The sequence below is a fragment of the Chelonia mydas genome, chromosome 11 (assembly GCF_015237465.2).
Source record: "Chelonia mydas isolate rCheMyd1 chromosome 11, rCheMyd1.pri.v2, whole genome shotgun sequence".
Classification (NCBI taxonomy): Eukaryota; Metazoa; Chordata; order Testudines; family Cheloniidae; genus Chelonia; species Chelonia mydas.
In genome coordinates this window covers 13,121,083-13,135,463 of record NC_051251.2, presented here as the reverse complement: position 1 = coordinate 13,135,463, position 14,381 = coordinate 13,121,083, and the positions used below count along the sequence as shown (strand labels likewise).

The 14,381-nt window shown below is 48.1% G+C and overlaps 1 long non-coding RNA gene across 3 annotated transcripts in view; it reads left to right on the top strand.

Annotated features, from left to right (window-relative positions):
- Positions 1–6,910: 6,910 nt before the first annotated feature.
- LOC122462261 overlaps positions 6,911–14,381 on the top strand; it is a 28,274-nt gene continuing 20,803 nt past the window's right edge. For all 3 annotated transcript variants that reach the window (XR_006284729.1, XR_006284727.1, XR_006284728.1), the window contains exon 1: positions 6,911–7,297. This is a non-coding gene — a long non-coding RNA (uncharacterized LOC122462261). The remainder of the gene's footprint in view (positions 7,298–14,381) is intronic.

The following is a 14,381-nucleotide window of genomic DNA, read 5'->3' as shown; positions in this document are numbered from 1 at the left end:
TTCCCTTGAAGCCAGGTTGTTTTGTGTTTTTGTTTCAACCTATATAACCTTTCTCAATTGTGGATTTTGGGTGCATTTTAATCAAATAATCTTTAAAAGTTCTCAGTTACCATTCACATTTTTCTATTCAGTTTCTCTCATGTGATTTTGGCTCATGATCACTTTCAGCTTCATGAAATTAGCCCTTTTAAAGCACTGTGTAAAAATATCACTGGTTTGGACTCGATTCTGATTACATACAAAAAATGATCATTTGCCACCTAAGCACCCACAAAATTTTTTTTACTTCTGTAATCAATTCCCCTTTCTCTGTGAAGACAAAGTCTAATATAGAATTCTCCTGTGTTGGATGAATCTTCCCACCAGGTTTCAGTATACCAACAAGGTTGACTTTGCACTTATAAATTAACAATTCCAATTCCCTTTGTTACCCAGGCTCCTAGCTTTGTTACATAAGAAATTAGAGAATTTTTTTTCACATCCCTTGGTGCCTTAATTCCTTCCGTTCTCAACATCATGATTTAGTTTTAAATAAGTGCTTATTTGTTCCCCTTTTTTCACCCACCCCCTTTTTGTTTGTTTAATGCCTTTCTGACTACACTGGACAGCCAGTCCCCTAGAAGATTGGTTCCCCTTCTTCCGAGAAGGAGGGCATCCTAGCTCTGTCTCCCTCTCCCCACAAGAGGTGGACCAATGCTCCACAAAACCCAAACCCTCTACTTTACACTACTTACTCACCCATCTGTTCATTTCCAGAATCTTCTGCCTTCTGTCTTCCTTCACTCATGGGATAGGAAAGCTCTGTTAGAAGATCACTTGGACATTCTTTTTCTTCGGCAACCTTCAGAGTTCCCTGAAGTCATCTCTGTTCTCTGAGGTATCCTGCAAAGCATTGTCATTAGTGCTGACACACATCCATCACCAGTGGTGCCTGGCCTATTGACTTCAGAACCCTAACCAATCTTGGAATGACATCCTGTATCTTGTCTCCAGGAAGACAGCACACCATCCTGTTGTCTCTTGCAGAATGTTCTTTCCATTCTTCTTAGTACAGAATCCGCCAACAAAGATCATCAGTCTTCCTTGGACAGTTGGAGCTCTCTTTGTGTACACACTTCATTTTCTTTTAGGTTGGTTTGAGAAGCCATTAGCAGGTATGTCCCATACAACTCTCCATTCCATTCATCCAGCTTGATCATCAGAGATGTTTTCTGCAGTTTCCTGCCTGAGAACATAACGAGTGGCTACATCTAGCTTTGTGCTGTTCTTCCTAGTCCTCTTCTCTCTAATAGTCACAGCCTGCCCTTCCACTTTTGCGTCCAGCTATGTAGAATGCCACCTGGTCCTCTTGCCTCTGGTGACTATGAACAGCCAAGCTTCCTCTAGTTTCCACTTTTTCTGGTTCCTTGGAGCCTGGTTCCTTTCTGGACTTTGAAATTGTGATGCTTCCTGGATCTGATTTTCCAAAAACACCTCAGTCTTTCTGGTGCTCCGCAGTGTCTGTAATTGTCCTTCCAGACCACGAATCTTTTCTTACAGCACAGCCACCAGTTTGCATGTCATACAGAGAAAGTCCCTTCTGGCTTTGGGCAGGAAAGAAAACAAGGTGTGTCCCCTGCATTCACAACCACTACTTCATTGCTGGCCATAAAAAAGTATGTAATATTCAGTTTAAGGCACAGAGACTGTAACTGACCAACAGTTACCGAATCAAAAGATGCATTTTGGTTCATGTAAGAGAAAATTGTCACATGGTTGCATTTTAATTCTTAGTCCATTTATCATAGTGTGAACACAGGGAAAAAAATCAGCAAAAAATAGCAGAAGCCAGGAAACTGCATTCAACAACATCTGTTCACTTCTGCCTGCTCTGTTGCTGTTGGTCCCTCCGTTCCACCCACAGCAAAGACACGTTGACTCTAACAAAAAAGTTTGTGGCAAAGATGTACATTCTCCCTTCTGAATGAGTGGGAGTCTCTGAAATTTCTGCTTTTAGAAAGCACAAGTCTTACTGCACCTTCCACGGAGCCCAAGTGGTTCCTCGTACTGCAGAAGCAGTCACGAGTAAAGTGAACTCTCATTATATATCACAGGAGATCACTACTTCCTTTTAATTTGCCTGAGTTGCTCAAATTTACCGTAGTAGCGCAGAGCAGTCCAGGAAAACATCACCTTTTATTTGTTTCCTTTCACCCTACGTGCCTGGCCCTGAAAATCCTAAACCTTCCAGAGCCAAGTGGACAAGTATTGCTGCAGCTTACACATCTGTGACAAACTTGTCCAAGAAGGAATCAGAGCCCATTCAACATGCGCCACAATGACATCCTGGGCAGAAATAGAATCTGCTGCTACAGAGGGAATTTCTAATCCACTTGGTCATCCATTAACTCATTGAGAAAACACTCCAGGCTTAGCCTTCATTCCTCTGTAGAAGCACCCTTCATCAGGAACATTCTCCATAAAGTCCCTTAAAAGTCTCACTATATTAATTTTTAGGGAAATCCTTTCCATCTTACATATCTCCTAGTCCCTACTATTTCCTTACTGTTCCCTATGTCCTAAATGTCCCCAGTTCAGGTAAAGATCATGGTCCAGGATGGAACATTTGTTACCTGATTATTTTCTTTCTGGTAGTCCTATTTTACCACCCTGATTCCCCTCGCGCCACCGCAAACAATTCTCTGCATGTATAAAGTCCATCTTTGATCATCTCCACAGGGTCCATATGGGTAGTGAATATGATTTAACAGGTGTTATGGTAACATCCTAATAAGAATTTAGTCTTTCAAAACAGTGCTGGAACTATTCATCCAGAATGAGGGCAGCAGGGGTGTGTGTGACCAAACTTCAGAGCCTCCTGAATGCATCTGAGATGCTTTCAGTATTTACAGGAAGAGACATGCAATCCAAATATCCTGGACTGAGCAAGAGGGCAATCCTAAAAGGTAATCCTTAGGTAACACATTTTTTTTCACTGACCTGAAAACAAAATGGAAGTCAATGCAGATCACAGAGTACAATGAATCCATACCCAAATCCTCTGGGCATTCTAGTTATAGCAATCCTACCTCTGTGTTGTCTGAGTCTAGAGAGTCTTTATGAGTGCTTTCTCTGCAGATGTTGATCCTGCCCTGTTCTATCTTCTCTACTAATATACTTGTGCTGTAAGTGAGGAGCAAAAGCTACATTAATCTGCACTTTTTTGGGAAAAACATTATGATCATATTCTGCCTTTGGATGTTGCACATGGAGCTTCCTTTAAAGTCTTGGGAACTGCTTCTGCATATTACTCCTGAGGGAATTCTGTGCCAAAAAATTAAAAATTCTGTACCCAAAAAAAATTCTGCACACAATATTTTAAAATTCTGCAAATTTTATTTGTCAATAAATAAATGTGGAGGCTCCAGCATGGCAGTGGGGAGCACAAGCCATTGGCTGCACAGAGGTGGGAGATCACCCTGCAGCCCCCGCAGGACACAGACGTGGCAGTGAAGCAGCACCTGACCCTGACACAGCACAAGAGCCAGGTCTGCCCCAGACCTGCCCCTCCACAGCAGGCGCACCAGGTGTGGGGCAGGTAGGTTCATCCCAGTAGGAGCCAAGTGTAGAGGGGCTTGGTGTGGGGTGAGACAGTTCTGTGTGGGGCAATCTGTGTGCAGGCAGTTTGATGCAGGGGGATCTGGATGCACAGGGGCTCATTGGAGGTTGTGGGTGCAGGGGTAATGGGACTCTGCAGAGGGGTCCAGGTGAAGATGGTTGGGGCTCAGGAGGGGGGGTCTGGGTATGAGGGGATGGTGCTCAGTCGGGGGTCAGGTGTGTGGGGTTCAGCAGGGGTGTCTGGGTGCTGGCGGAGTGGGGCTTGGTGGGATGGGAGTTTGTGTGGAGGGTCTAGTGAGCGGATGCAGGGGGTGAGGCTCAGTGGAGTGGGGGTTTGGGTGTGGGGAGGCTCATTGGGGAGGTTCTGGGTGCGGGCAGGTGAGGCTCAACAGTGGAGTCTGAGTATGGGGGGGTCCAGATGTATGGGTGGCGGATGGGGAGCAGCTCCCCATATAGTAATCCCTCTCCCAGCAGCTGAGGAGCAATGGGGCAGGAAGTGGGTGATGGGGGCAGAGCTTCCTACAGCCAGGGATGGTTTCTGGTGGTGTGTCTGACCTGGCCACGGCTGCTCCTTGCAGGGGAAGAGGAAGTCCCTTCCTTCCCCATCCCCAGTCCAGCCAGGACTAGCAGCTGGGACCGGTGCAGGGTAAGAGCCACCAGCCAGGGCATCCCCAGCCCCTGCTGTGATTTACCTCTCTGCCAACTGCTCTGGGTGCCTGAAACAATGCATCTGCTCTGCTGGGGAGGGGTGCGTGACCACTCTTGCGGCTTCCCTTTACTTCCCTGTCAGAAAGTCATTTTTCTGCAGGGAAGCAAAGAAATCTTCAGGGGATGTGAATTCTGCACACGTGCAGTGGTGCAGAATTCCCCCAGGAGTAGCATATGCAAGGTCAGAACTTGCTTTTAAATGCCTTGTTGAATAATGCACAGAAATAGGTTAATGAAATTGTAAGGGACTGCAGAAGACTCTGTGACGGCCTAGTTAGGGAAGAACGCTTTTTCGTGCAGACGGTTACTATCGGTCAGTGTCGGACATGAGGAACCCGTCGAAATCGGTCCTCAACCGGCCTTGACTGCCTCGTGTGGCCCCTTGCCAGTAAAGGAGCACAACCCCTTAGTAATTATACATGAGCTGATAATGTTAAGTGTATATTAATGCTTGCTATCCGCCCCTTCGTTGGACTCCGTCCCAGGCATTGCTTCGGTGCGCTGGGCTCTCTGCCTCCGTGACAGCAACGCTTGCAGTCCCTGTTGTGGGTGCGTCACTTGCCTTCAATAAAGCCGATTATTCACTGCTTTGCCGCGTTTAAGCCTCGCTTTTTTGGAGCACCCCTGCCAGGCCTCCCAGGCCTAGAACAGAACAGAAATATTTTGGGCTTCCCTGGTTTTAATTTAACATCTGTGCAGGAAAGGAAAAGGAAAGCAACATATGTGATGTGCTTTTGCACTTTGTATGTTGCTACACCAACCAGTTAATGGTTAGTTTGTAAGGCAAGTTCTTCCCTGGCAGTTCAGAATGGACTGCACTCTGTGCCAATACACTGACTTTCAATTTGGTGGGATGACTTGCGTCTATAATAAACCTCTGACTTCTCAACTGGAAATGGGTCGGCATGTGGGGGAGTGCCCCATGAACATCCACAGCCGGATGCAACGTGAGGCCTTGATCCTTCAAATCCTTAATTTACCCTAATAATCTGATTGACTTCTAGGGTAGTACAAGTTTGCTGAATCAGGCCTGTAGGGTAATTTCCCTGAAACAATCAAAGGGAAGAGTGGGCCAGGCCTCCCCTTCCCTCCAGGAACATGATAGAGAGCTGCACTTCAGTCAGTTTTGGTTTCTGAACTAAAGGAAAACAGAAATATTAGCAACGCACCAACCTGTGGGGTCACATGCCCTCCCATCAGACTTCTGTGTGTGCTGAGCTTCCCTTGCAGGGCTTGCTCTGCTCAGCCTGCCAGGAAGAAGGGGGGCTTTGTCCTTCTCCCTCTGTTTTCCCCTCTGCCAGTTTCAGCTCACTTAGCCGCTCCCCCTGACAGCCGGGCCAGATGGAGCCACTCCTCCTGCTGGGTGACTGTGGCTGCTCTGGGTGGCTACCTCTGTGCAACGTGGTGGCTGTTTGCGAGAGCCTGGCTGGGGAGGCGGAGGCAGCCTGCCCCCTCTACTCCCAACCCAGGCCCAGCTGCTGGGGAGAGGGGACGAATGAACTGGAGCCTCCACCTCCGGTACATTTCCGACTCGCTTGGCCCCTGTCTCTGGCAGCCAGGCCCAGGTGGGGAGTTGGCCACCACTGCCTCCCCAGACAGGCTCTTTCGCAGGCAGCTGCCACACTGCACAGGGGCAGCCACCTGGGGAGTAGGGTTGCCAGCACTCCAGGATTGTCCTGGAGTCTCCAGGAGTTAAAGATTAACCTTTAATTAAAGATTATGTCATGTGATGAAATCTCCAAGAATACGTCCAACTAAAATTGGCAGCCCTACCAGGGCAGCCACTCTCACCTGGCATGAGAAACAGCTCTGTCCTGCCCCCTCCACTCCCCGCCTGGAAATATGGTTGGGAGAGGAGATGCAGCAGGAGAAGGGCAGAACCTCTCCTTGCAGGAAACTTCGGTGGGGAGAGTGCAGCGGACCAAGGCAGGGCGCGGAGTCACGGGGGAAGGCGCTGGGAGCAGATTCCCTCTGCTCAGCCCAAGTTAAGGGCATTGCCTGCACCCATCCCGCTGCTGAGGTGTCCACGAGGACACAGGTACTCCGGAGTCCAGGGAGAAACTGTGTTGTTGTGAGCCCTCCGCCCCGCCCCCCCGGCTGGTGGAATTGGCTGCCTTGGCCTAGGGAGGTGGGGCTAGAAGTTTCCTCCCAGAGATGATGTGGAATAAATAGGTCCCCCCCTTACATTTTGCCTCCCCCCTCACCCCCCAAATATGAGCAGGTACAAATCATCTCTGCAGAGGGGCCCTGCAGAAAAAAGTAACAGACTGGTGCTGTTTTACCTTTCACTAATGATCTAGGTAGGGTTAATTGGGTGATGATGTGTGCCCTACCAACCTCCAATACCCCCTCCCCCATACCAGGCTGCTATTAACAGATAGCAATGGAGCCCTTTGAAAGCCAGCAGCCTGGTCACTTAGAACACCCAGGGCCTGGAAGTAGTTGGACCAGGAGGGACTTTGGTAGTTTGGGTTAGGAAAGGTAGAAGGGATCACTTGCACCTGTAGAGCCTGATGAGCTAATGCCCCCACCAGCTGGATACCTGTGAGAAGAAAGCAAACACTATAAAAAGCTGAGCTAGAAAGAAGGAAAGGGGGTTTCACATGACTGAGGCTATGTTGTGACTTACTTGGAGCACAAAAAGAAATATAGGCACCCAGGGGAGGACCCTGCTGGACTGTGTGTATTGCTTAATTCACAAAGAGGGCTTACCAGCCAGGACTTCTAGGAGATGAAGGAAGAGCTTGTTCCTAAGTGGGGGCTTGTCTGGGATCTACTTGTAGGCCAGAACCAGGAAGGGTTGGTAGGTGGCCTGTGAGAGGCCAAGCTGAACCTGGAAGAGCTGGAGAAGCTGATGTGGTGGCTGGTAGACCAACAGAAGGAGATGCCGAGGATGTTGTAGGCATTCCAGCAGACTGAGCGACAAGCTCTGCTGGGATGGCAGGTGGAGCAACAGTGTGTGTTTCAGGAATTCATGAAGGAGCAGACCAAGGTACGACAGCAATTACAAAACACGATGAGGCCTGTTGGGGGAATGGAAGTTGAGGGGGCTAGGACTCTCTAAAAGAGGCCCCAGGGGTGATCCCAATGTGGTTCAACTGATTTTTGAAAGAATTGCTACTAGTGAGTGCTGGGATAAAGGGTTATGGGCCCTACAATTAGCCCCTTATTTGGTGGGAGACACCCATTCCACTTACATGACTTTGAGCAAGGAGCAGGCCAAGAACTACGACGTATTAAAGGCTGCTATATTGGACCCTGTTGGCTTGTCAGCTGAAATGTACCTACAGAAGTTTAGGGCAGCTAGGTGGACTTGAAGGGTACGGTCCAGGAGTTTAATGATTGGGCCAACCAATGGTTGAGGCCCAGGGGGTAAGAGATCAAAGTGGTCATGAATGCTGTGATATTAGAGTGGTTTATGCAAAGCCTCCTAGATACCACTAAGGTCTAGTGAGGCGATACAAACCAGAGATGATGGAGATAGTAGTAAAATTTGCCGAGGACTGTATGGAAGCAGAATTTCCAAGGAAAGTGGCTTGTCCTACACAAACAGGGGAAGGGGTGAGATCCCTCAAACAGTAAGGCCTATGACTCAGAGAGACAAGAAGGGGAAAAAAGGCCATTTTGTCCAGTTGGGCTATAACCTGCTACCAGTGCTAGGGAAAAGGCCACATTAAGCTGGACTATGTGTATATGGAACGAGGACTGGGGGAATATTGTGGCTGGACTGGGAGAGAGTAAAAACAATGACTGTTAAGGTGGGCAGAAGGCCAGAGATGGGAATTATTGATACAGTGGCCAATTGCTCATTTTGCAGAGCAGGCTGGTTAAACTGCAGTGGTTTTGGGAGGGGAACACTCTAGGCATAGAGTGAATACATGGGGAAAAAAACACTTATCCGGTGGCAGTAGCCCTACTAGGGGAACATGGGAGGTTCTTGATAGAACAGGGTTGGGTAGTGGGAACGTGGTCCCATCTTGTCATCATGGGACTGATTGGAACCCATGAAGGGAAGCCCAGTGGAAGAAACATCAATGGAGGGCAGAAAACAGAATGAGTATGGTGGAGCATGGTATCCAAAGCCCACAAGGAGGGAGAGAACACTAGACAGAAACTAACAAGCCAAGAAAGTGAAGGCCAGGTAGGAAATACTGGGGCAGAAGAGAAGCTGGAGAAGGGGGTGAAGATGCAGTGGTCACCCATAAAAGAACAACCCAAAAAGAGTGGGAGGTGAACCCAACTGCTAGTGGACCCAGAGGAAGGGAAAGTCCCCAGGGGCTTAAGACCGAAGGGGAGCAGAGGCCATCAGATGGTGTGTTGCTGGCAAGGGAGGATGTCATGGCTTGCTCTACAAAGGATAGGATAGATCCATGGCAAAAGGCTGTGGGTTGTCCCTGATGTGATGGCCTGCGGGAGGAAATGGAATTGTGGGGTAGACCCCCCCCCCCGCCCACTAAAGAGTGCTTATTCTGTGGATGGAGAATAGGAAACCATCAGCGTCCATGGAAAGGAAGACTAAAGGAACTCAGAGGTGATGAGAGATCACTGCCCCCATAAGGAAAGTAGAGCATGATCAGGGAGAAAACTGATCCCCCAGTGGAAAAGAGGGGGCTGTAGCCAAGCTGGGAAACCTAAAGTGGGGAGGTATGTAACAGGGTGCTATTAGTAGCTATAAACTGAGCCCTTTGGAAACCAGCACCCTGGTCACTTACAGCACCCAGGGCACTATGTGATCTGAGTAGAAGGGACTTAGGTAGTTTGAGTTTGGAAGAATAGAAGGGATCATTTGCACTTGTACAGAGCCTCATGAGCTAATGAGGTAAATAGCCCACCAGCTGGATAGCTGTGAGAAAAAGCAAACTCAAAGGCTGAGCCAGGGAGTAGGAAAGGGGGCATCACATAACTGCTGCTATGTTCTGATGTATCTGGAGCATAAAGAGCAATCAAAGCCATGTGGTGGAGGAGCCGTGCTGGACTGTGTGTGCTGCTTAATTCTTAGAGAGAGCTTACCAGCCAGGGTTTCCCAACTCAGGCCGGCCCATTCCCTGCCTTTGGTGTTCCAGCTCCGCCTTCCACCCCACACGAGAGCCACAAACATGGTCATATCACGATGGTGCAGTCTGGCTGTGTGACACCACCTGCCTTTGGTAAGCAGTTTGCTGACACAGAGACTGTACCACTTCAGCAACAATAGTATTCCATGTTCTTCCTGGGCTATGGCAATGCATGTTCCAAAAACTGCACAGGGAAAAGCAATTCTAAGTAGCACAAAATAACATCCCTTTTTACATGCTTGTAAAAATAATGGGTCATCCATCCTTCCCGTACTATAACTGACCCTCAACTACTGCTTGAGGATTATAAGCAGGCCACCCTTTCCTATTAGCTTTGTTACGAAAGCCTGTAATAGGAGCTATGGTGGACAGCACTCATTTTCCCATTTAGCTAATGAGCTGAGGAGGGCCATGATGAAGTTCAAACCAAAGTTCTATGTCTCAGTTGCTTCTTCTGCCAGGACTCTTACCGCTGGTGCCAAAGATTCTTCATAAGGTCTATAGCAGGGGTCAGCAACCTATGTCACACGTGCCAAAGATGGCCCACAAGCCGATTTTTTTAATGGCACGCTGCTGCCTGCCGGGTCCCGGCCACCAGCCCCGCTCAGCACGCTGCCGAACCCAGGCCAGGACCCCGGCAGGCAGCAGCGTGCCATTAAAAACCCTGCCCACCCTGGCCTGCTCTTCTCCGCCCCCTCCCGGGCAGGATGAAGAAGCTTCGTCCTGGCGGCTGCTGCTGCAGGGCAGGCAAGCTCCCAACTCCCCTGCCTCTTCTTCCAACGTGCTGGGTTCCTGCCCCTCCTCCTCTCCCTCCCTGCCACCGATCAGCTGATGGCCCTTGAGAGGGAGAAGTGGAGCAGCATGTTCCTGCTCCAGGGAGGAGACAGAGAAGAGGTGGGGACGGGGCCTTGGGGAAGGGGGGTGGAATCAGGGCATATCCCCTCCAGCTCCCTGCTGTGAGCTGCTCTGAGCAGGGGGATGGGAGCACCCCCACCACCCCAGCCCACACCCCCAGCCCTCTGCCCTGACCCTTATATTCCCTTCACACACACCCAGCCCTCTGCCCTGATCACTGCACCCCCCACATACCCCAGCCTTCTGCCCTGATCCCTGCACCCTCCTCACACACACCCAGCCCTCTGCCCTGACCCCTGCACCCCCGCCTCCTGCCCTGACCCCTGCACCCCCCCACGACCCCAGCCCGGACTCCTGCACCCCCCCCATACCCAGCCCCCTCACACCCCATGTCCTGACTCTTGCACCCCCCACATTCCCACCCCCACCCTGAGCACCAAACAGGAGCTCCTGCACCCTCCCACATTTCCACCTGCACCCCTCACACCAAATGGGAGCTGCCCAGGTAAGCACTCCACGCCCAAACCTCTTGCCCCAACCCTGAGCCCCCTCCTTCATTCTAGCTCCTGGCCAGACCCTGCACCCCAACTCCCAGCCTGCTTCTTCACCCCCAGCCCTGTGCTCAGTGCACTCCCACCCTCAGCTCAGTGCAGAGAGAGAGGAAGAGAATGGGCTAGAACCAGGGAGAAGTTAGGTACCCACTCTATGTGGGCAGGGCCGGGATCCCAGAGCGGCAGCGGGCTGAGCGGGGCTTGTAGCTGGAACCCTGGCTGGCAGGAGCCGGTGGACTGAACCTCAGACCGGCAGCGGGCTGAGCTGCTTAGCCCACTGCCAGTCTGGGGTCCCAGCCACCAGCCCTGCTCAGCCTGTTGCCGGTCTGGGGTTCTGGCTCAGCTCGCTGCCGGCCTCGGTGAACGGAACCCCAGGCTGCCGGCCTAGGTGAAACACCACCGGCCCGTTCAGCCTGGGGTTCAAAGATCAGCATTTTAATTTAGTTTTAAATGAAGCTTCTTAAACATTTTGAAAACCTTGTTTACTTTACATATGACAATAGTTTAGTTATATAATATATAGACTTATAGGGAGAGAGACCTTCTAAAAAACGTTACAATGTATCACTGGCACGCGAAACCTTAAATTAAAGTGAATAAATGAAGACTCGGCCCACCACTTCTGAAAGGTTGCCGACCCCTGGTCTATAGAGAAATGGCAGCATGCTGCTCTTTTGCATCCCCAAATAGACCATTCCAGTTTAAACACACATTCTCCCACATGAAAGAGAAATGCAAATTAATACTTTAATAGTTGGGCACCTGGATTCCTCCTTTCAAAACACTGGACATTGGCCATGTCCAAAGTAGGATATTAGACAAGATGGATGATGGTCTCATTTGATATTTCCCGTGCCTTACATAATGCTATCTGATATTTGGTTGCAGCCTTGCAAAATACAGTGGAAAAGATCAGGCCGGATACTCTTATCCAGCCTGCCAGAAGACACTAAGTAGTGAATCATACATATTACACAAAGCAACTGCCAATGCGCAAATTCATTTTTTTTCTTATAGGAAAAAATAATCCTGCCACTATCTGTGTAAATTGGCACCTACTTTTAGGTCAGTTATGATGCTGTCGTTTGAACACCACTCTCTATAAACACTGACATACCTAATTCACTGAGCACTGGTTGGGTCTGTTAGCTCTGAACCAATAAATGCACTGTGTATTAATAAGATCTCTTGTAAATGATCTCAGGATTTCACGAAATTTCTATTTAAATAGTTAATGTGTCTTTAAAATAGGTCAGATGATGTACAGATCAAGTATAGTAATAGAATCTCTTTCCATGCATGATTTTGTCAAAAGGCTGCTGCTAATAGATCTGTCTAATCTGGTAGTCAAAAAACAAAACAAACCCCTTATTTGCAAATATTTTAGCTAATATGAGTGCTGGGTGCAGTTCTCTATGATTCATGGAGTATTATTTGTTGGTCTTGAGTATTCAAACAACAGCTAGGCATTTGTGAAAATGTTTGTGGATTTCCCAAAAATTTCACAGTGTTAGCAGGAATGATTATTCATGCCATGAACTGCATTGTTCCTTACGTGCTGTTCTCTTGTCTAAAACATTGGTCAAAGAGTCAGGAAGCGGAAACGGTACATTAGGAGTTTGAGGTCACTGAGCACACAACATAGAGAACAGTTGAAGCAAACAGTCTTCAGACAGCTGACTCATGCTCTGAACATCATTCATCCACATAGATTTGTCATTCAAAAATTTTCTCGGAAGAAAATCGGGATTAGCTCATGAATGATTCACTCACGAGAGAGAGAGAGAGAGAAACAAAAGGAAAGGGTGTAGGGCTAAGATTTTTTTTAAAACTGACCAGTGATTTTGGGTGTCTCAATTTTTGTGGGCCCCAGTTGAGACACTTTTAAAGGGGCCTGACTTTCGAAAGTGCTCAACACCCAACTTCAGAAAGTCAGGTGCCTTTTTAGCGGTCTCAGTTGGGCCCCAAAATCACTCGCAATGATTATTATTCATAATCACCAGTTCCACCAGCTCTTACCATACATAAACAATCATGAACATTGTCTGGCTTTGCCATAGTTACTACAGAGTCACCCCTTATATTTCCTGTCCTTGGTATAGGAAGCATTTGCAGTATCTAATCTCTGATTCTGTGATAACTATTGGCAAAAGCTGACTCTTTAATTCAATTTGCTATCATTCAATTATATGCAATGGGGGAGGGTGGGAAGAATGTTAATGTGCTTAAACTTTCTTTTCTCTTTTGGCATTTGACAAATTTTATAGTAAAATGACAACTCTTAGGGATGTACTAAACATTTTCTGAATGGAATATGAGCTAGTAGAAAAGAACTTTCAAAAAGTGGATTTGTTACTATACCATTGTTATCCATACCTGGTGTGACAATATATTTATCCATAACCATCAACATGTAAAAATCACCTGCTTTGCTTGCTGCTTGGGCCACGTACTGTCCTTCTGCAAATCCATTCCCTAGTTTCCCCTCGGCCGCCTCCTTGCTCCCACTCATGCCCATTGGGGCAATCTGCATCCCCAGCATGGAACAGTATGAACTGCTTTGAACTGAAGGCAGTTTTGTAGTGCACTGTGCCTTTAAGAGATCTAGAAGCAGTGGCTTACAGGAAATGCAGTTTTGGTTCAGTAGAATTTAAAATAACGCTAATTACTTTTCTGAGTAAGGTTAACTAATGGAGTAGATAGGAGGGGTCCAGACCCAGTGTTTAATTTGCAATGAAAAAGAGGTCCTGGGGCTCAAGCAATTTTTTTTACATTCATAACTGATACAGCAATCCCAGAGGTGCTGGGGCTATGAACTGCCAAGCTTGGAGGTGCTGGGGCTCAGCGTCTACAAGCCCTGGCACACGTTAAGCCCTGTCCAGGCCACAAAGTTTAGAAACCTATCCAGACTTCCCCGAAGTTCCGAGTGGACAGATCTGGAATCTTCATTCAGCCTAGCATGGAGCTAGATGTGAAATTGGCTGCAGCTGGTTTGGGGGGATTTGGATCTGTGGTCTTCTTGGGCCCTGTCTCAGATAGAAATACAACAAATGTGGTTTGAGCATACATCTTATGAGAAACTGGATCAGCACATTTACAGCTGAGATACTTTTTTCTTTATGCAGCACACTTTTCAGTACCTAATTTCCTAGGCTGTTATGACAAGCTACCATCCCCCAGGTTGTTCTTCTCATTTAATACCAGATAAAACCTAGTCCTGATTTCCTTTCTCAAAGGCCCCTTCCATGGTATTTGCTGAGCTTTATCTCTCTTTGATAGCTGTGAAACTCTCCTTACCTTATTCCGATTATTTCTGACAGTCTTGTAGCACAATTAAATAAGCGATGCTGCACCTGAGCATTCCTCATGTCCTGTTGCTTACAGCAGTGACACTGATGTTCTAAATGAGCTATATTAAAACCTGAAATTCAGATGCAACTAATATAACAATGACAGCCAACACGCTATTGGAGCTGGCTGACGCAAATAATAATTTAAATGCTGAATCAAGCGAGTGTTCCTGGGATGCAGGTTACGGAGAGCTGAATTAGACGCCACTGTAGAAAGAGGCTGGAATGCCGTTTACCCACATCTGTTGTTCACTCTGGGCATTTAT